The sequence below is a fragment of the Camelus bactrianus genome, chromosome 3, assembly GCF_048773025.1.
Source record: "Camelus bactrianus isolate YW-2024 breed Bactrian camel chromosome 3, ASM4877302v1, whole genome shotgun sequence".
In the NCBI taxonomy this organism is placed as follows: Eukaryota; Metazoa; Chordata; class Mammalia; order Artiodactyla; family Camelidae; genus Camelus; species Camelus bactrianus.
The window spans coordinates 160819099-160840710 of record NC_133541.1 but is presented as its reverse complement, the minus strand read 5'-3'; the positions used below and the strand labels follow the sequence as shown (position 1 = coordinate 160840710).

Below are 21612 nucleotides of genomic sequence, written 5' to 3'. Positions count from 1 at the left end.
TTGATACAAGGAAAAAAACGTGAGGCATGAGAAGGGCTGTGTCCCAGGCTTTGGTTGAGCCCCCGGGATGTGTCCCACCAGATTTTGTTCCTTGGCTTTGTGCAGTAAAGTATTCAAGAGCAAGCCAGTGTTGAGGAAAGGTAGATTTATACACAGAGACACATTGAAAGGCAAGAGAAAGGCCACGAGGTGTGGGGTTTGAGTGCTCAGATTAAAAGTAGGTACACACTCCACAGAGTGTGGGCTTTCTCCGAAGAGGGAGAGAGAGGGGTGACCGCGAGGTGGCGCTGTGTTGCTCATTTTCTTGGGCTTGGGGTTTCATTTGCTAATATATAGAAGGACCAGCCAAAGGGCAAGGGGCTGGGATTCCCAGGGAGTTGGCCATTTCCCAACCTTTGACCTTTTGTGGCTAGCCTTGGGACTGCCATGGTGCCTTGGGTCATGTTATTCACCATGTTACTATTTCAATGGGTGTATGATGAAGCTCAAACTCTGCTAGAAGTTAAATCTCTTCATCCTGAGCCTCAAGGCCTACTGGGGGTTGAATCCTTCACCATTTTGATGTTAATTGCTGTGGCCTTCCTTGAATGGCTGTGCTCTGCCCCTTCCATCCTGTCTCACTGTGATGACACAGAGAGAGCAAAGGCCGGGCCCTGCCTGTGCTCCTGCATTTAACAGCGGGAGGTGTGGGGTGGGCTGAGGATGACTCTGAGTGGTGAGAAAGATGTTTCAGATTTTGCCACGTGAGACATGGGGACCTGCCAGCAGCCATCACAGATTTATCTCAAGGGCATTATCGCTTGTGTTGTTATGGAAACAACAGGCCAGCCAAGAAACATGCACTGAGATTTATTACGCCGGCGGCTCAGATGGGCTTCTGTTCCGAAGCTCTGAGCACCTCCAAGACCTGCACATGAGGTTCTATAGGGTTAATTACAAGTAAGGGGCTATTAGCCAATAAGGCTCAAACAACAAAAAGCAAGGAATCAGTACACTGAAGCTTATGAATTTGGAACAGATCACTTTACTGACAATTGTTGACCTTGGATTTACGAGTTAACTTATTAGCCCATTCAACTGACACTAAACTTCAGATTTACGAGTTAGCCCAGCAATACTTAGATCAGTAAACCGACACTTACCACACTTAGATTTGTGACTTAGCTCGTTAGCCCAGCTGGGCTTTTCCTTCACAGTGTCATTCATCTTTTCTATATTTCTTTTTTTTTTAAGTATTTAATCCAAATTTAATATCAGGTTTTTTTGGAAAGAAATGTCTCTTTTTCTTTTCTTTGGGACTCTTTTGGGGGGTAGGTAATTAGGTGTATTTATCTGTTAGTGGAAGCCCTGGGGCTTGAACCAGGGACCCCGTGCACGCTAAGCACACCATCTACCACCCCCCCATGATCTTTTCTTTTTGCTTTAGCTGCCAAGAATCTTACAGCTGAATTTCTAGTCGGACTTTAACACTTGCCCTGACTCCAGGGAATCCATTTTTATGACTTTACCTCCCCCAGATTTCATTTAAGTATTGAATCTCCAATTTCTCTTCACTCTCAGTTTTGCCTTTTTGTTTTATGGTTGTTAAGGTGTGTTTAAAAAAAATTGTTTAATTTCTCTTTTAGCAGGAGGCTGAAAGTAAATAAATATGTAAACAAACAGCACACTTAAATGCTTTTATACATTCTAAGCTGTTTAGTAGTTACTTAAAAACCGAATTGAATATTAAAGTGATAACATTTTTAAATTATTTTTTAATTTTTTACAATGATATAGCTGATTTAAAATATGATATGTTTCAGGTGTACAATAGATGCTCCATTTATAGTTACTGTAAACATTGGCTGTATTCCCTGTGTTGTAAGATACATCCCTGTAGCGTGTTTACATTACATGTTGCAGTTTGTATAAGAAAGTTGGGTAACGCAGAGTCTGGGGCATGGCTGTGTCTCACCCAGGGTCACGCTCACCCTGCCTGTCAGAGACCAGGCCCTCACTCCTGTCTGCAGGGCAGCGAGTGGAGGCAGCCCTCATCAGCGCTGGCACCACCCTCTGAGCGGCAGTGACAGCAGTGTCTGTGTGTGGACGTGCAAAGTGTTTTTCCAGGAGCTTTACATGCATTTCTGCATTTAATAATTAAAGCCCTCCTGTGAGGAAGCGTTTTATGATTTTAATGAATAATACATTTTTTTGATATTGATAGACATCAAACCTCCGGAAAATTTACAGAAGTAGTACAGTAAACGCTTAGATACAGTTCACTTTAAAGGGCACTATTTGTCCTTTTGTGTCTGGCTTATTTTAGCATAAAATTTCAAGGTTCATCCATATTGTAGCCTGAGTCAGTACTTTATTCTTTTGGTTTCATAATATCCTTTTCCTTTTTTTTCATTTTTGGTCTATTTAAAAATATTTTCATTGAAGTCTAGTCAGTTTATAATGTTGTGTCAGTTTCTTGTTACAGCACAACAATTCAGTTAAATAGGAACATACCTGTATTCATTTTCATATTCTTTTAAACATAAGTTACTATAAGATATTAAATACATTCTCCTGTGCTATACAGTATAAACTTGTGGTTTATTCTATACATACTCAGTATCTGCAAATCTTGAACTCCCAATATATTCCTTCCCACACCCTCTCCACTCTGGTAACCATAGTTTGGTTTCTATGTCTCTGTGTCTGTTTCTGGTCTGTAGATAAGTTTATCTTTTTGTGTCTTTGTTTTTTGATTTTTTTTTTTAAGATTCCACATGTGAGCGATCTCATATGGTATTTTTCTTTCTCTTTCTGGCTTACTTTTCTTTGAATGACATTCTCCAGGTCCATTCATGTTGCTGCAAATGGCATTACTTTATTATTATTTTATGGCTGAATAGTAGTCTATTGGAGAAATATACTACAGACTCTTTATCCAGTCATCTTTCAGTGGACATTTAGGTTGTTTCCATGCCTTGCTATTGTAAATAGTGCTGCTGTGAACATTGGGGTAAAAGTGTCTTTTTGAGTTAGGGTTCCTTCTGGATATATGTCCAGGTGTGGGATTGCTGGGTCATATGGGAGGTCAATTTTTTGTCTTTTGAGGAACCTCTATACAGTTTTCCACAATGGCTCCACCAAACTGCATTCCCACCACAGTGAAGGAGGGTTCCCAATTCTCCATAGCCTTTCCAGCATTTACTGTCTGTGAACTTCTGAATGATGGTTATTCAGACTGGTGAGAGGTGAGTCTTGATTGCAGTTTTGATTTGCATTTCTCTGATAATGATATTGAGCATTTTTTTCATGTTCCTATTGGCCATTTGTATGTCTTCATTGGAGAAAAGTTTCTTTAGGACTTCTGCCCATTTTTGAATTGAATTGTTTGTTTTTCTTTCTTATTAAGTGTAAAAGCTGTTTACATATTCTGGGAATTAAGCCCTTGTCAGTTTCATTTATTGCAACTATTTTCTCTCATTCCATAGATTGTCTTTTTGTTTCCTTTACTGTGCAAAAGCTTGTAAGTTTAATTAGATCCTACTTGTATTATTTTGCTTGTATTTCTATTGCTTGATTAGACTGCTCTAGGAAAACATTGTTGAGATGTATGTCAGATGTTTTGCCTATGTTTACTTCTAAGAGGTTTATAGTGTCTTGTCTACATGTTTAAGTCTTTAAGCCATTTTAAATTTATTTTTGTGTATGCTGTGAGGGAGTAGCCTAACTTCATTGATTTACATGCAGCTGTCCAGTTTTCCCTACACCATTTTCTGAAGAGGCTGTCTTTACTCCATTGTATGTTCTCACCTCCTTTGTCAAAGATTCAATGACCAACAGTTTGTGGGACTATTCTTGGTAATTTTGTTTATCCGTTCATTGATGGATGGATATTGTTTGTAATCTTTGGCTACTCTGAATGATACTGCCATGAATATTGATGTGCAAGTTTTTGTGAGATTATATTTTCATTCTGTTGGCTGTACAGTTGGCCCGCCATATCTGTAGTTTCCACTTCATGGATCCAGATGGCTGGTTGTAAAGGGACTCGAACATCCTTGGATTATGGTATCCAGGGTGGGGTGTTCCTGAAACGAACCCCCCGAGGATACTGAGGGATGACTCTATATGTAGGAGTGGAATTGCTGTGCCATATAATTCTAACCTTTTGAGGAAACACCAGGCTTTTCCAAAGAAGCTGCACCATTGCCCCTTTCCAATGGCTGCGTATTGAGGGTTCCCATTTCTCTGCCTCCTGACCGACACTTGTTATTGTCCATGTTTTGATTATAACCATAATAGTGAGTGTAAAATCAGATATCATTTTGATTTTGATTTCGCTAGTGATGCTGAGCATCTTTTCATATGCTTATTGGCCAATTGTGTATCTATTTAAATACTTGGCATATTTAAAAATTGGGTCGATTTTCTTTGTGTTGGTCAGTTGTAAGCATTTGTTTTATATCCTGGATACTAGTCTCTTATTAGATATATGCTTTGCAAAATTTTTCTCCTATTCTGCAGATTGTCGTTTCACTTTAGTTTTTTTAAACATTAAAACAATTTCTTTCTAGGGGAGGTAATTAGATTTATTCATTTTATTTTTCTTGCTAAGCACGCACTCTATCACTTGAGCTACCCCCTTCCCCTTCATTTCACTTTCTTGATGATGCACTTTGTAACAAATGCTTTTAATTTTGATGAAGTCCATTTTATCTTACTTGTTTTTCACTTGTGCTCTTAGTATTGTATCTAGGAAGCCATAGCATATCCTTGAACCACAAATACTTAAACTATGTCTTCTTTTAGAAAGTTTATACATTTAGTTTTTACGTTTCTGTCTATGATCCATTTTGAATTAATATTTTATTTGTTATATAAAATAGAGGTGTCCAGATTCCAGATTCATTCTTTTGCCTTCAGATACTCAGGTGTCTCTGCACCATTTGTTGAATAGACTATTCTTTCAATGGAGTTTTGTTGGCACATTTCTGGAAAAATGACTGTAAATGTAAGTTTCCCCCCTGGATTTTTTATTGTGTCTCATAGATTTATGCATCCAAACTTATGCCAGTACCATAATGCCTTGAGTACTATAGATTTGTAGTAACCTTTGAGTGAGTCCTCCAACTTTGCTCTTCTTTTTCAAGATTGTTTTGGCTGACCTGGGTCCCTTGCACTTCCATATGAATTTTGGCATCAGTTCTTCAATTTTTGCAAAGAAGTCAGCTGGAATTTTGATAGGGATTCCATTAAATTTGTAGATCAATTTCGGGAGTCTTAACATTTTTAACAATATTGTCTACCATTCCATGAACACGGGATACCTTCCATATATGTAGATCTTTTAATATTTTTTTGGTGATACTTCAAAATGTTCAATGTGCAAATCTTGTAAAATTTTGTTAAATGTATCTCTCATTTTATTTTTAATGCTGTTGTAATTGGAAAGGCTGAGCTTCCTAAGGGTGGGACTATATAACAATTTATTTATTTCTAGGATTCCTACACAGCAAATACCCTAGATTTATATTTGCTACATAAATCTATCCACAATTCTTCCCACCCCCGTGTCATAAGAAACCAAGAACCAGGTTAAGCTACCTGAACACCTATGTGGAAGTGAGAAGTGAGACCCTTGGTTGGGGCTTTGTGCAGATTATACTGAAAGCTTATTCATTATGGCTTCATCTTAATTTCTTTTAAACAATCCTTTCAGTGTTTATAGTCAGATACATTAAGAAAATGCCCTTTCGATGTGTGGAGGAGCTAAGACTATAATTTTCAAATAATTTCTAGTGAGAGTGTTGTACTTGAAACTAATTTGCATCAATCTTTGAAGATATATGTTTCAGGAGCTTTGACTATATAATACCTGTCTTTATTCAATAACTACAACTAAATGCTCAAACAACATGTAAGAGTTTGAGCAAACTGCCCCCACCCCGTAGTGCTGGTTGCCTGCAGCTATAACTGGAGTCAAGTCTTACCTATCCCAGTACGCTTGGGTGGATCTTCTCAAAGGGGTTCGTCCAATAGTTTGTTGGTAGTCTTTTGGACAAAGCCATAAAGCATTGATTTAAGGTTGCTGGAATGGAATCTATTTTTTTAATATTAAGTAAGCACATATTGAGTGCTTACTGTATGTTGGGAATTGTCCCTTAGCTTCACATGAATATTATTTCGCTTAAAACCTCTCATATTTCCTTGTTATTCACACTTTACAGATAAGGAGTCTGAGTATTATGTTTTCTCTCTTTTGGGGGGAGCTCATTATCAATGATGGGAAGTTGTAAGGAAAAAGATACTGATTCATCCAGAGAAAACATTTTTCTGAGAGTCAGCACTGAAGAGGGTGATCATTGTTTGAGTGAGAAGAGCCCCGGGTTGTACGGAGTCAGCATCCCTGTCCTGGACAAGGCAAGTGTAGCGCTGCGTGGTGGGTGAGGTGGCGCGGCCGCGCAGGGAACGCAGATGCCGGGCCGTTGGGCTGTACTCAGGCCGGGGGGGCTTTCTCCTAAGGGAAGTGGAACGTCATTGTCAGATTTTAAGTAGGGGAGAGGGGTGCTCTCATAGATCACTTTTGTCTTGTAGAATGATTAGAAACATTTAGAAGGCTCGGAAGGAGGTGATGTGATAAGTCAGAGTAGGGTGGCTGTGAGGTGTAGCAGTGTTCAATTTTCAAGTGGTTTTCAGTCCCAGTTTTGTGGCTCAGTAGCCGTGTCACTTTGGATGATGCACTCAAGGAAGTGAAACAATTTATCTTATTAATTGAAGCAGTGATATACCGACTTCCCAGGACTTCTGTGGAGATCCAGTGAGATAACGTGTACACAATGTACAGCGTGGTCCCCAGCACAGAGTCAGTGCTGAGGGAGTGCCAGTGAGAACCTGGTAGGTGAGGTGTGGGTGGTGTGACTCGTTGACTGAGGAAATTGGGCCCTGAAGGAGGGGTCCAGTCACATCTGTGAGTGATGGGACTGAGCTGGGAGAGGCAGACAGACCTTGACCCTGACAAGGGGCCCTGGGCAGGACGGCCATGGGAGGAGCACCATGAAGTCAGCTCTTTGCAGGTGGAGTTGGAGGTGCCCTTGAAACATCTAAGTGCAGTGCCACAATCACAGAGGAGGTCTAGGCCCGGGCTGTGCATTTTCCTATAATCTCAATCCCTGAGGACGCCAAGGTATTGATCATTGAACGTGAAGACATACTTACAGGACAAGTGAATAGTAGCATCATCTCTGTCATCAAAGCTCACGTCTCTTTATTCATCACTCACTTTGCTAATTGGGTACTTACAGAGCTCACTTCACCATCCTCACCTGGGCTCAGGCTCCACAGGAAAGATCTTGTGAGTCTCCCTCTTTACCAGAAGAAAACACATTTAGCTTGTAGACTTCTCTACCTCACCAGACTTAGAATTTTAGTTTGTTGATTTAATTCTGTTTTCTGTTGGCCGTCGCCTGACAGGAGAGACATTTTACCTCATGGTCAGGTTTGAATTAGCTGTTACTGAGAACTGCTGATCTGATCTATAGTGTATTCTTTCTATTAACTTTGTAGAGTACTTATCATTTTTCTGTCTTTGCCCTTTAATTTTGTTTCCTCTTCAATGTTCTATCCTATTTGGGGCCTTATTTTATTTTTTAATTAAAAAATGTCTGTTAGCAGTTTAGAAAACAAAAGCAAATAAAAAATGCACATGATAGCTAGATTTAGAATATATCTAGTGTGTTTTCTGTCTCGGCAATGGAGGGTTCTAGAAAGTCTTGAAAACCTTCATTACATAAGTTCCTTAAAATGCTGATTAAGAAATAAGACCTTCCTTCCTCATCTTTCAAGCTGCACAGCTAATTGTCAAGAAAGTGAGGGGAAATCCTCAGAAGCCAAGTCAAACCAGAAAGCAGGGATTCTGGGAGATACGTGACCCTTAGAAGCCCTGGGGGCCAGTTGGCTCCTGAACTGAGTTTCAGTTGCCTTGACAGGAGGTCAGGAGCTGAGCCCCAGGCCTCTCACACTGGGAGTTGGATGGCTGTTCTTATGTAAGGCCAAGCACATCCTGAGAATCCTGCTTTATAAATTGTGAATTAGAAAGAATAGTAAATAAGCATTCCTCAAGGCAAGGAAGTAAGGAAAGTCAATTTTTTTGGAAGCGGGGGAAAATAACATATCCAATGTAAGTATTTAGTTTAAATCTGTTCTGGCATGAGAGTGACAACAAACTCCTGGCAGAAAATCTCCTGCCGGAAAGAGAAGTTGTGTTTTGAATGAATCAGTGGGCAGCCATTCCGAAAAAGTTCTCCAGAGTCTTCTGGATCAAGATACTGGACCCAAACACCTCCCTTCCATGGTCTCATTTAAATAACCAGAAAGGTTTTAAAGGAAAGAAGCCATAATCATAGTTCTATTTATTGACATTAATATATGCTAAGAATTCAGAGGTGACTATGGAGTTGTCTCCTCTTTTATGGACCTTACTTTCTATTTGACATAGTTGGGGAACTTGGTGGAGGGTGGTGTTAGTCTGTTGCATTTAGCCAGGACAGGAGATTAAGAAAGCAGTGAAGGGCGGGTGACATTTTTAGCTGAGGACAGTCCTGTTCAGTTGGTTTGTAATTGCAGGCTCGTTGAGTTGTCACTGGAGGGAATTGATCTTATGGAGTTTGGACTTAACTCAGGCCTCTTCAGAATGGACAAGTGAACCTGGAGAAAGACAGTCAAATCTGTGCAGACATTAAAGTCCACGTGAACGTGCTGTATCCCTGAGCCAAAGATAGGACAAGTAGGCAGCACTTCTTGAGGACAGAGGAGTGGTTTTTAAGGTTCTCCAAGAATGAAGCCCAGGGAAACGGGATGGCCAGTTGTCAAACTGTGACGTTGCTCTTTGGACGGTGTACCCACCGAGGTTATTGGCCGTTTATAGGTTTCCATTTCTCTTTAATGCATGACAGGTGATGAGGACGTTGGCACACACTTTTGACACCTTGTCGAAGTGACTGGGTACCTGCCTAGAAGTGCGGGCACAGCTACGGCTGCGCCTTACATCTTGCCGCCCATCCCGCTCCCTGGCTCCGTGATCACGGCAGAGTGGTTCCTTGATGACCTGTCCGTCTCCTCTGTGACATCATAACCCAACAAAATACCGGAGCGTATTAGCTTGGCTTTGTTCTTTTCCATCCTTCCCTTCAAATGATGATGACTGATAATGGACCCAGTTACTTTTGCAGATGATTTACACGTAGGGCTTTCAGTACAAACCTCGTAATCCCCACTGTGTGATCTAGAGAAGAAAGTTACATTCTTTCCAAATTGTTTTGATGCACTTATGTGGGAAAATGATGTACGTTTGAATATGTATTTCCTCTCTGAATCATCATGGCTACAGGTGAATATTTGTAGACATGGAATGAGTTTACTGTATTTGAACTGTATGGTCCCCTAAATTCTCCCCAGCTTTTTAAAGTCATCACTGGAGTGCTACCTCCAGAGTGTCCCAAAGCATCCACCACTGCCTGTTCTTCGGACACTGTGAGTTTCCAAGTTGGAGAAGGCTGCTGGCTGTTGAGGCATTCTCTGGCACATCTCTGGCTGGCTGATGTGAGCTTAGCACACAAGATTTGGCAGACAGTATCTAACAATGGTCACGTTCATTTCTGGAACACTCATTTAGGATTTTACACCTATGCTAGTGGCATACGTTATTTCATTTAGTTTTCCCAACTATCATAATTAGATTTTATCACCTGTATTAATAAGGAAACTGTCAAAGCGAGTGATGTGCAGACTTTGGACTGGAACACTGGTCTTTCTGATCCCTATCTCTGTTCCCTCCCCAGCCTATCCTTCCAAATGGCTAAGAGACTCTTCCTCAGTCTTGAGTTTCCCGCTGATGTTACCACTGTCTTTGTTTCTGGAGAGGAAAACAAGTCTAAACTTACTTTCCAGTTGGAAATGGAATGGAGAGTTAACGTTGGAAGCCGGGAGAGTCTGTCCTGTGATGAAGCGGTCTCTGAGCCACTTCCATTGGGACGTCACGTCACTGTCTGGGCCCCTTGCACAGCCTGTGCACAGGTGATAAGCCAGATGTGCCGAGCAGTCCTACCGGACAGGGAAGTGCGTTGGAAATCAGTTTGGGTATTTGGTTTCATTACATAGGTTCCTGAGGGCCTTGGCCTGGCACTTCAAGTGGGACCACTCCCTGTCCCACAGACTCATGCTCTGGGCCCGTGCAGACCTAACGTGGCCTCAGCCTGGGCTCAGGGCCCGTGGTGATGAGGAGCATTTTAGTCCAGGGTCTGCCGGAGGCTCTGACACTTCTTGGCCGTGGGAATTTGTCCAGGATGATAATAAATCCTCCCCGAGATTCAGATTTCCTTGCCTGTGAGCCGGGGTAGTAATAGTTTCTGAAATGATTATAATGATTCAGTAACGGGCACAGCGTGTGCTGGCAGGTAGCTGGTGTTTAAGGAGCAGAAGTCGCAGTCACTCTGTCAGCCTCTCACGGTGTGCTCTGTGCTTTGAGAGGTTGTGTGTTTGGTGAAAGTCCCGCCCAAACACTAGGGTGTAGATGAACTGTTGTTCCTTTACTTTCCCGTCCTTTTCCTCTTTCCCTTCTCTGTGTCCCATGTTTAGGTAGCAGATTCCTCTGTTTCAGGGAATACGCGCCTTTCAAGTAAAAGGAGAGGCGGAACGTGGAAAGGTGGGGCCCAGAAGAGGTCTGGAGCGTCTGCACAGTGCTGCTTCCCTGCATTTCTGCATCCGGTCCCATCAGTGGACGAAGTCAGCCTTCCTCTTCCTTCCTGTGTCATTGGGTCTCTGTTTTAAGGGAAAATTTTTTAAGGGTCTTTTTTCACTTACATGTTTCGTTCAGATGCTTGTTGCTTTTCTCCCTGTGCTTCAGCATTCCTAGGAGAGAATTCAGCAGTGCAGCATCCTCTCCGAGCTCTATGAGTTGATCGGCTTCCACCGCAAGTCCGCCTTCTTCAAGAGGGTGGCCCCCGTGCAGCGCGGGGCCCCCGGCATCCCGGAGCCTGGCGGGAAGGTCTGCTACCGACTCCTTCTGCAGACGCTTCCTGGCTACAGTCTGTCGCTGGATCTGCAGGACTTCAGCAAAGTTGTTGGAACTAAAACATTGCTTCAGTCCCATTAACCATGCCTGGTTTGGGCCCTGCTGTCCTGTCTCATCAGGGTAAATTGTGATTCGTTTAGAACAGGCCTCAGCAGACTTTTTCTGTCAAGGGCTTGGGAGTAAGTATTTCAGGGTCTGCAAACCTCCTGATCTCTAGTGCGGCTGCTCAGCTCTGCTGTTCTGACGCCAGAGCAGCCGGACATTCCACACACCCACAGAGTTTTATTAACAGCTTTGGCTGGGGCTGGATTCGGTGTATGAACTGCAGTTTGTCCCCAGAGCTCCTCACTATTGACGCCTCCACCAGAGCGTGCATTTGCGACAATGGGTGAACCTGCACTGACACATCATCATCACCCAGAGCCCAGACTTGACACTAGGATTTACACTTGGTGGTGTGCACTCTGTGGGTTTGGACAGATGTGCAATGACATGTATCCACCGTCACAGCATCATACAGAGTAGTCTGTCTTAGTGACCTTAAAATGCTCCGTGCTGCACCTCATTCATTGCTCCTTCCCCTCTAGCCTCTGACAGCCACTGATCTTTTAGTCTCTGTGGTTTTCCCTTTCCCAGAACACCATACAGTTGGAATCAGACAGTTGCGGAACCTTCCCAGATTGGCTTCTTTCACTTAGTAATAAGCATTTAAGGTTCCTCCATGTCTTTCCATGCCTTGATAACTCATTTCATTTTAGCACCAAATAATAGTCCATTTTCTGGCTGGACCACAGTTTTTCCATTCACCTACTGAAGAACAGCTTAGTTGTTTCTGAGTTCTGGTGATTATGAATAAAGCTGCTATTAACATCTGTATGCAGATTTCTGTGTGGACATAAGTTTCCATTTCATCGAGTAAACACCAAGGAGCACAGTTGCTGGATCATATGTTAGGAGTACGTTTAGTTTTGTAAAAAATTGCCAGACCATCTTCCAAAATATCTGGGCCATTTTACATTCCCACCAGCAATGCATGAGAATTCCTGACGCTCCACATCCTCACCAGCATTCGGTGCTGTCAGTGTTCTGCGTTTTGGCAGTTCTGACATGTGTGCAGTGGTACCTCGCTGTTTCAGTCTGCATCCCCTTGATGACAGATGCTGTGGAGCATCTTTCCATAGACTTCTTTGGCATGTAGATTTCTTCTTTGATGAGGTGTGTGTTCAGGCATTTTGCTCATTTTTTAATCAGGTTGTTCATCCTTCTTGTTGAGTTTAAAGAGATTTTGGTATATTCTGGATATCAGCCCTTTATCAATGTGTCCCTGCCCTTCACCTGCAGCACCGGAGTTGTCCTTTGGGTCTCAGTGGAGTGTCAGCTCTTCAAAGAGGTTCCCTGTCTTCCCTCAGCCTAAATACTCTCCTTGTATTTTTCACTTTCATTGACTAATTTTGTTCTTTTTAAATAGCATTTCCCATAATTTGTAAGTACATTAAAAAAAGGGCAATGATTGAACACCACCTCCCCCACCAGGCTGTGTGCCCTGTGAGAGCAGAGGCCCTGTCCCCACTCACCGTTTCCCATGACAGCACAAGGCACATGTCCATGTAAAAGTGTGTAACGTGGGGCCAAACCTGATGAGCAGCTATGATGACATGTGTTGGCTTCCATTTATTGAGTAGACTTTGTTTCTGATCTTAATTATTAAATCATATGAATGAAACTTGTTTGTTTTGAAAAATAAACAACAAAGCACACCTCCATTTGATTGGTAGTTTCCACTTAGCCTTCTGACCCAGGAGGGGATGTTCACCATCATTTTGTGGAGGAGGTTGGGGAGGTAAAATAAGAGAGTGAGATTAAATAAAGTAAAAATGATAACTATCCGTTGGCTTTATTTTCACTAAGACATAAAAGTTACTTTAAACCCTATCTCAGGTGTTGTTCTGTTGTTTTAAACATTTCTCATAGAATTAAATGGAAGCCCACTAAACCCTGAAAGGGAAATTGTGTGCTCAGGTCCTGAAAAGTGTTTATGTCTATTTCTTGAAATGCACATTTTCCCTGCTGGTTACAGAAATTCGAGGCGGGAACACAGCTGTCCGCTGTGTGTCTGCCGGCTTCACGGGCTGCTCACTTTCATTTTCATTTTCTTGTGTTGCAGTTTATGAAGGTTTTCCATGAAATATATTGCTCAGCCTTTTCCTGAATGAAGGATTGAATTTTCCACAGGAAATCTAATGAAAGATGGTAACAAGGCACATGGGTTTCCCAAAAAGGAATACTTGATGTAATAAACTCTCACTATGGTGAACTTTTTTAATACAAGCCAGTTGAAAATTTTATCACTAGGTCATAGGCCACAAATCTGTCTTAAGAATAAAAAGATTCAAATTTTATAGAAGAAGCAGTTTGAATCAAGTAGAAATTATGATTTGTACACTAGTTGGGGTTAGAACTTATACACAGTCTTCTCATAATTGCCTGTGGTAGGAACTGGATCATTACTTATTTATTAAAAACTAAATCCACTAGGTGCTATTTGCCCAATTCTTGATGCAGCAGTGCTGAGGTTAGTTATGTTGGGCCATTTAGGATTGTTAGCTAGGTTTTCCGGACATTAATTTCAGCCTCTTTATCTTTTTTACAATCTCTTCTTTTGTATCAGCCTTTGGTCTTTTGACAACGTGGAAATACTCCACGGATCTGCCTTTCCCTTTTTTCCTGTCTTTGTGGGAAAAGATTTCTGAAAGAAAAACTACTAGGATATTAATGATTTTGTGTGGGGTAAGTTTATTCAGTTCTAAGGATTTCAATTAATACGTATTAATACTTGCCATTCAGCTAATGACAGTAAAATTATAAACTAACTTATGTATACATCAGTAAGTATAGTACAATCAGCCCATCACCCAGATTAAGGAATTCACAAACTTTTCCATATTTCCTTTATTCAGACCTTTGTTCTTTTATTTCTCCTTTGTTGAAGTATTTGACAGCAAATCCAAGAAGACATGTCATTTTACACTATGTGTTCAAGTAGGTATGTCTGAAAAATGAGGGCCTTTTTTTGATCAGGTTTTTCCATTTGACCCATGTGCTTGTTAAGTATCAGCTTTATTAGGCATCTCACTAGGAATTAGGGATCCTTGGGGCAATGAGACAGTCCTGGCTCCCAAGGAATTTAAGGGCTGATGGAAGAAATCAACTCAGGAGCTTGGGTGCCTCACTTAAGGTCCCTACTGGATGACACCAATTGGACAAAATTTGTGCACAATACAGTAGGATTCACAGAAGGGACTGGTCAGTCTTGTAGGGCAGGCCGTGAGAGAGGCGGTCAGCAGGGCTACAAGAGGAGGACTCATTTGATCAGAATCTGAAATCCTTTCTGCCAACCTTTCTACCAAGCCCCCAGGGCCCATCACACACAACCCTGTGCTGTAACTGTTTTTGATTCCAGTTACCACATCTCCTTCAGGAAGGATTTTAAGGTGGAAAATATTTAAAATCAGTAATTGTTGCCAGAAGGGACATAGAACAGGGAACATGTAAACAACACAAATGTCCATCAGCACATGACTGGATAAAGACGAGGTGATACATATATACAATGGAATACTACTCAGCCATAAAAGATGCCATTTGCAGCAACATGGATGGACCTGAAGACTGTCATTCTAAGTGAAGTGGGGTGGAAAGAGAAAGAAAAATGCCATATGACTTCATTTATGGGGAATCTAAAATTAATAGCAATAATAATAAGACCACAAATGAACTAAATATTGTTTTGATTTTTTGAATATATGCAAGCACATCTGACTGTCCTTTGTGATTGGATTACCATATTCTGTTTATTCTTTTGTAGATGTCCTTAAACCTCTGGTAACTAATTTTAAAAATCTGAAGCTCTAATCTGTTCTTAGAAACAATAATTAGTACATATATGTAAACAAAAAATGCAGTATGCTCTATACATGTATTTGCATGCAATATGTGTATGTGAATTTGAACTGTAAAAATTCTACCTAATAAAACTGAAAAAGGAAAAAAATAAAAAATTTATTTTAAAAAATCACCCCTCTTTAGATATTAAAACGTTCATTTCTGTGATTCTGTGAAAGACAGCATGGAAGTAGGTTTTTAAAATTTTCTCCTTGTTCCTCGGTGAGCAGCCTGGGCTGCACAGCTTGGCCGCCACAGGCACCCAGGGCTTGCCGGCTTGCTCCTCACTTGTTGGGAGGAAGATTAGCTGCTTCAGGAATATTTATGTTCTTAGAAGTTGCTGAAAACCCCACAGAGCTTCTGTTTACATGGAGTGTATCTGTCAATATACCCCATTATAGAAATTAGAACAGAAAATTTAAACCCAAGAACTGACAAGCACACGCTGTCCCAGCACGTGGTCAAAGCAGTGCTGCCACGATGGCGTGTGTTGGTTCTAGAAAAAATGCACAATACACTCAAGAATGAGGGTGAACCCACAGATCTCATCTCAGCAATGCTATGAAGAGGTGGGAACCAAAGACCCTAAAACAGTGTTGAAGTCCCCAGATGTCTCAGAACACACAGAGCCATGGGTTCAAGAATCCAGTGTCTCACGGATCATCAGATGTGGAGACCGAGTCCTGGGTCAGGAGAAGCAGAATTAGGGACAGAAAGCACACAGTCCTATTGACAGCAAAGCTTTAAAGGTTTTGAATTGACGAAGTTTGGCAAAGATTTGCATTTAGACTACTACATTTCTTCTCCTGGAGACGTTAGAAGGATAACACTGATTAATAGAGGATGATTGTAATGGATTAATTATGATACTGATGACATGGGCTGCGAACACTAACCCTGCACTCAGTGTATAATAAGCCTTTTATGTACACAATTCATTAGGTCTCCACACCCCTGCAACGTGGCATTAAGCACTCATACAACCATGAAACCAGTGACTATAAAACAGTCACAAGCCTTCCTCTCCAGCATGAGGTAGCAAAACCAGCAAGGATTTTCAATGACAAAAGCCAAAATCATATATTTTTGGGAAAGAAAGCAAATGAAACACTGAAGAACAATAAACCAAAAGAGCAGATGGAATGGAAAATTTTATTGAAGAAAGCAATGATTGATTCAATTAAAACAGCTAATGTCCCTGGTATAATTGAACCATCAATCCAAATTTTTGGAAAAGTGGGTTGTGAAATTACTGTCTCATTTAATATTGGAATTCCCATTTGGACCAATTTGATATGCACCACTGGTGTGAGGTTAGATATTTAGGTAAATAACAATATTCCTATTTTTTAAGTTAACAGGAAACATAACACAGGACTCCAGATTTAGGGAGAGAATGCAAAAAACTACTATCATACTCCATCCAGTAAGGACAAGTGTCCCTGCGTCACCAAAGCAATGAGAATTTGCACAAAGAAAACACAGTTCTCCAATTGTGACAAATACGAGACCGTGAGCCATGAGTTACGAGAACAAGCAACTGTTTAAATGCCATGGGCAAATTTTTTTTATCATCTTGAAAACATCACTGATGTTCTAGGTAAGAAAAAGAATTGTTTTACTAACAAATCCAACTGACACAGGGGTTTTTCCAAGTGAGAAGGTGATTCCAAAAAGTGCAGTAAAATGAGTAAAGATGATCTGCACAGTGACGTAGATGGTCTTAGACTAACCAGCACCACGATTCCTGGTTTTACACTTGCTTTCTGCTCGTCACCTCTGACACAAGAACTCATCAAATGATTGTTTTTTCTTTAGGAAAAAAAATAAATAAAATCTAACTGCAAGATGTGGTATGTAAAGCGGTAATGAAGTTTTCTAACCTTATGATGCAGCCAGTGTAATGTAGCACTTATTCGGGCACTAGAATTTTTAATTTATTTCTTTTATACCCTATTTCTATCCTAAAGGAGACACTTAAAGTTTTCTACTTTATTCAATGTATCTTGTGAGGGTTGTGATAAACACTGGTATGGCAGTTTTAAGAGATTCAAAATCGCCTCTGTGGTTGAGGTCAGGAAAGGCAAGGCTCCCTCACTGCTGCGACGGAGAAGGAATCCCCGGAGTCAGCCTCCGGGCAGCTTCCGAACCGCATCTGCTTGCACTTAGCACAGGATACCATCAGCAATTGTAACTCTGACAAGATTTCCCAGGGGACATGGGAGGTGCTCTAACATTCTGAAGCCACTTGTTTCCCATTTAGGTAAGGCTTGAAAAAATAGTTTATTAGAAGTTACTCCCTTTGTATGTGCCTTTTGTCCTGAGAGGTCACTAATTAGCATAGAATATAAAATACCCCATAATATAAGAATTTAGGCACCACATCTTTCCATCTACCTATTTGTTTATCATATTTATAGTTAGGTTACATTTTCTATGACGTTCACTTCCGGGCACCAGAAAAGAATTGTTACAAAATATTTATTATAAATAGGGGGGACTGGGTCTAAGGGTTAAAAACCACTCCTGCTAACAATAAAACCATATAATAATTTTAATCTCAGTTGCATCAGACCTTCCAGAATTACTCCCTCAATTTCACTGTTAAAACAGTAATGGAATCTCTGTTCTTCCAAGACTCGGGCCTGATCACCACCCATCCAGATATCTGTCTGTGGGTCCCTACTTGTCCTCGAGGCCCCCGAACACACCATATGGGGTGAACTTTCTTCAGTGTCCCTACTGTAGGGGAAACCTGGAAGTCCCAAGCACTGTCCAGGAGTCACACCTACCAGCAAAAATCAAAGTCATGTGACTGAAACGGGACAACACAGGTGGTGTGATAGGGCTGAAAGCTCTCCAAAACAGGTTTGGGGGCCTAACCCAAGCCCTCCGGCTCCTAACATGAAGAAGGACAGGGAGTCCCAATTAGCCACGAGACTGGGGGGCTTCATTACTCCATGAATAAAGGATTTGTGCCAGTGCCACCTTTAGACAGGGAACCCCAGAACCCAGACTTGGAAGCATCCTGTCCCCTACCCTCTGAACAAATATTCTCTCAAGATACGTAGTGAGAGATGGGAGCCCCAGTGAGCTCTGGAATAAGATGCAATCTGAAAGACTGCTGGTAACAAATGGTGTGGAGCTCGGGCAGCCCCCAGGGCCACCAAACATTCTGGTACCACTGATGCCCACACTTCAATCCACAACAGCTTCTTCAGGACACTTACGCACAATAACCATCACACAAAAATGGTTGCTTAGACATGTTTTAAGAGAAATAACATTAAGAGAATGCCATATTCATGACAAGTCAGAGAAAAGACCCCAGAGTATTTACTGAATGAGATCTCACGTGTGCTCCACATGAGCTTTAAACCCTTAGGACACAGTCATGGAACAGTAGGCATTTTCTTTCTTTCCTCCAAGTTGGCTTTGCTGGAGAGCTCCGTAGACACTGGAAGACTCTGGATCCCACCTCTACTACTTACACAAAAGGCACAACACGTAGAGAGGTTTCAGCGCTGGTGCGACCGGCTCCAATGTGCGCACTCCAGTGCCCAGCTCCCCGAGGAGCAGAGCTCCCCCCACAGGAGCAGAAACCCCCAGGAGCAGAGCTCCCCCAACGGGCACTGCAGTGCCTGCGAGAATCAGGTATCTGATGAGTGAGCCTGGGGCGGGCAAGACAGGAAGCAAGCACCACTCCCTAACGCTCTGCAGGTGATCTCTGTGTCATCTTGAATAAATACAGTCAGCATTAAAGATGTTTGACCAGAGGGTAAAAGGTAAGGCCTCCCCAAATCTCGCATTTCTTTAGTGGGAGTCCTGTTAGAACACATGGTGACAAGAGACGCTGGCTTTACATGCGCACGTTGCCCTCAGGGCTGCAGGGGAGGCTACGGTGCTGCCTCTGCCCCACCTCCTGCCTTCGTCCCACAGACCTCACAGGGGCCGCTGACTCGTTCCTCTGACTTTCTCTCCTTGGTTGTGCTGCTCTTCCAGCTTTTAAGAGCTCATAAGAACCTCACCAGAAAATCTTTAACAATGAACGCAAATCAAATGAAATCAACCAAAGAAACACACTGCCTTCATCATTACTTTACATTTTAGGATGAAATTCTTGAAGACGACTCCCTGACCTGAAGGGATGGATGGAGGAGGAAAGAAAAGAAGACAAGCATCTTTGGCCCATAAAAAATGAGAGGTAACCAGATGGTGGCTAGTTTTCATTGCACCTCTCTGCCCTCCTCAATTTCACATGCCCCTCCCAACTCAACTCATCGGAACTCCACTGAAGGAGACGGCTTTGCAAATTTATTGGTAGCCAAAGAAATCGCTTGAGAAATAGTCTCCCAAACCCAGCGAGAACACTGAAAGCTGACCAGTGCCAGGATCTGAATACTAAAACACACAGATTCAAACTCCGACACCCTCCCTGGTGGGTGTACTTACAGTGGGGGTGTGGCCGTGCAATTTGTCAGCATCCAACATATAAAAATTAAAGGGATACCAGTTTTCAACATCACAGTCCCTCTGAAACAACTGGTAGTCTATTAGGGTTTGTCGGCAGCAAAAGTCGATTTTCTCCTCTGCACGTGGAGGTGAACACACAGAAGAGACTGATGATCCCCGCTGCCAGTGTAGCTAAGTGTGTCCAAGCAAACTGACTCCACCAGCCTTCTGATGAACAGGGGAGTGTGTGAGCCGTGTGGCTTTGCAGACTGATGGCCAGGCAAAGAGGGCGCTTCCTTAATTTGGGGAGAAAAACGCGGAAGCAGCACTCGCTGGAAATAAATTCTAATTAAAATTTCAGTTGCGCTTCCTGCAGCGTAACCCACGCCAATAGATGAGGCTCCCTCCGTGCTGTCCAGTCATGTGAGCCAGGCTCATTACTGTACCTGTGTGTTTGGTTTAGCAAGTGAATCATGTCTGTTTTCTGGAAATTACATGAGGGTGGAAAACCTTCCAAACATGTTCATTTATTTGCTGTGGAATTTGTTTAATCCTCTTGAGAGCATTTACAATGACAACCTTCTTAAATAAGCATCTTTGCCCGAGAGACCTTCCAAGGCACTTGCGCCGAAACCTAGGACAACCCAGAAGCAAAATCAAAACCGTTAATAAATAATAATATGTCATAGCACTAACCACCAAAATTATATATATAAAAAAAAAAAAAAAGCCAGGGCTTTATGCTGTCCAGGGTTTGAATCATTTATTTGACGGGTCAATTATTACAAGAATAAACTTTTCTAAATGTAAAACCTTCTCAGAAATCTTCAACTACTATTCAAGAAAAATATCACAGAAAATTTCTGAAAAGCATTTAAAGGAAAATCATTTTTAACTGAATCTTATTCTAGGCACACAGAATAAATTCTCTTTAGAGAACTCCTACATTTTTTTTAATAAATGACCTATAAAAATACAACCAGCATTAATCAGTAAATCTTCATTCCTTATTTTTAAAATTTTTAGGGCATGCTATTTTTTTTAAATCAAATGAGGAGGTATTCGCAAGCCAATGGACAACGGAATTACCTAATGAGACATTATAAAGCAGCAAGAGCAACTAGCATTTTGACAAGCATTCTGCCTGAGAGTCACTCGTACCATCTCATTTTGACCTGGCCACTTGGAGGTGAGCTCCATCAGCCCACTTAACACTTGAAGAAACTGAGGCTCTGGGTGGTCATGTTTCCAGTACTTAGGGGAGCCAGGATCCAAACAGGGATCACTGTCTATAGAGCCTGTGCCTTTACCAGATCACACTTACATTCCTCACACTTCAAATGCACTCAGTCCCCGAGGTAACACACCTTCCTTGTGTTTCTAAGAGTTTTAGGAAGTACTGAAATACAAAGACTTATCAGACATTTGTGTGGGCTAATTTTTTATTTTCTGATTTTCCTGAATCAGTTCAGGCTGAATTGATACTACTTATGAGGAGAAGTCCTGAGGCAGAGGAGAGAGGGGAAGATAGTCCAGACATAAACAATTTCAACAGATCCACTTCATCAAGGAAGCAAAGTATTAAATAAACAACTTCAACAACAAGCTTGTCAATAAACCTTGGTGTCTCTGTCTCAGCCTGAAAGAGGGTAAGCCATCCAGCCCATCTGACTTCCAGCCACATACCCTGGATGATCTTGGTTCCCTCACCTGTGACACGTGTGTTCTCCAGGGAATCTTTGTAGAGATTAAATGATAAAACTATATGCATAGGGGATACTTATTTGTTAGGCAGTAGACACTAAACAAATAATAAAATTATTTTATTTCATAAAAATGGGAGATAGGTCTCCCAATTAAACATTCCTGACAGAGTCCCAACAAGCACTTTAATTTATCTGCCAGAAATTGTAAAATAACATTTCTTTTTAAAGGCTGTATCCATTCTCCCTACTTTTTACCAATCCTGGCTGTTATCCTGAAAATCTATTCCCAGAACTTGGCATCCATCTCCCATATTTAAATCCTTTAAGTTTGAAATTATGATGAAGCTTGGGCACATAAAGATTCACACCATAATTCACAGAATAAACAAAGACCACAGGAACAGGGCCACTTCCAGACCCCATGTGCTCAGGACAGGCTCCAAACTTCATAAAATCAGATGCATG

The 21612-nt window shown here is 41.7% G+C and overlaps 1 protein-coding gene and 1 long non-coding RNA gene across 2 annotated transcripts in view; both read left to right on the top strand.

Moving 5' to 3' along the window:
• Positions 1–15122, top strand: part of LOC141577212 (trafficking protein particle complex subunit 9-like) — a 125613-nt gene extending 110491 nt beyond the window's left edge. The window contains exon 17 of the mRNA XM_074361396.1: positions 10880–15122. The gene's annotated coding sequence lies outside the window, so the exon portion shown is untranslated. The remainder of the gene's footprint in view (positions 1–10879) is intronic.
• A 1225-nt stretch (positions 15123–16347) lies between these two features.
• On the top strand, positions 16348–20646 carry LOC141575483 (uncharacterized). Its single transcript, XR_012503081.1, has 3 exons — positions 16348–16589; positions 19100–19193; positions 20468–20646. It is a non-coding gene; the product is annotated as an uncharacterized LOC141575483 (long non-coding RNA).
• Positions 20647–21612: the final 966 nt, after the last annotated feature.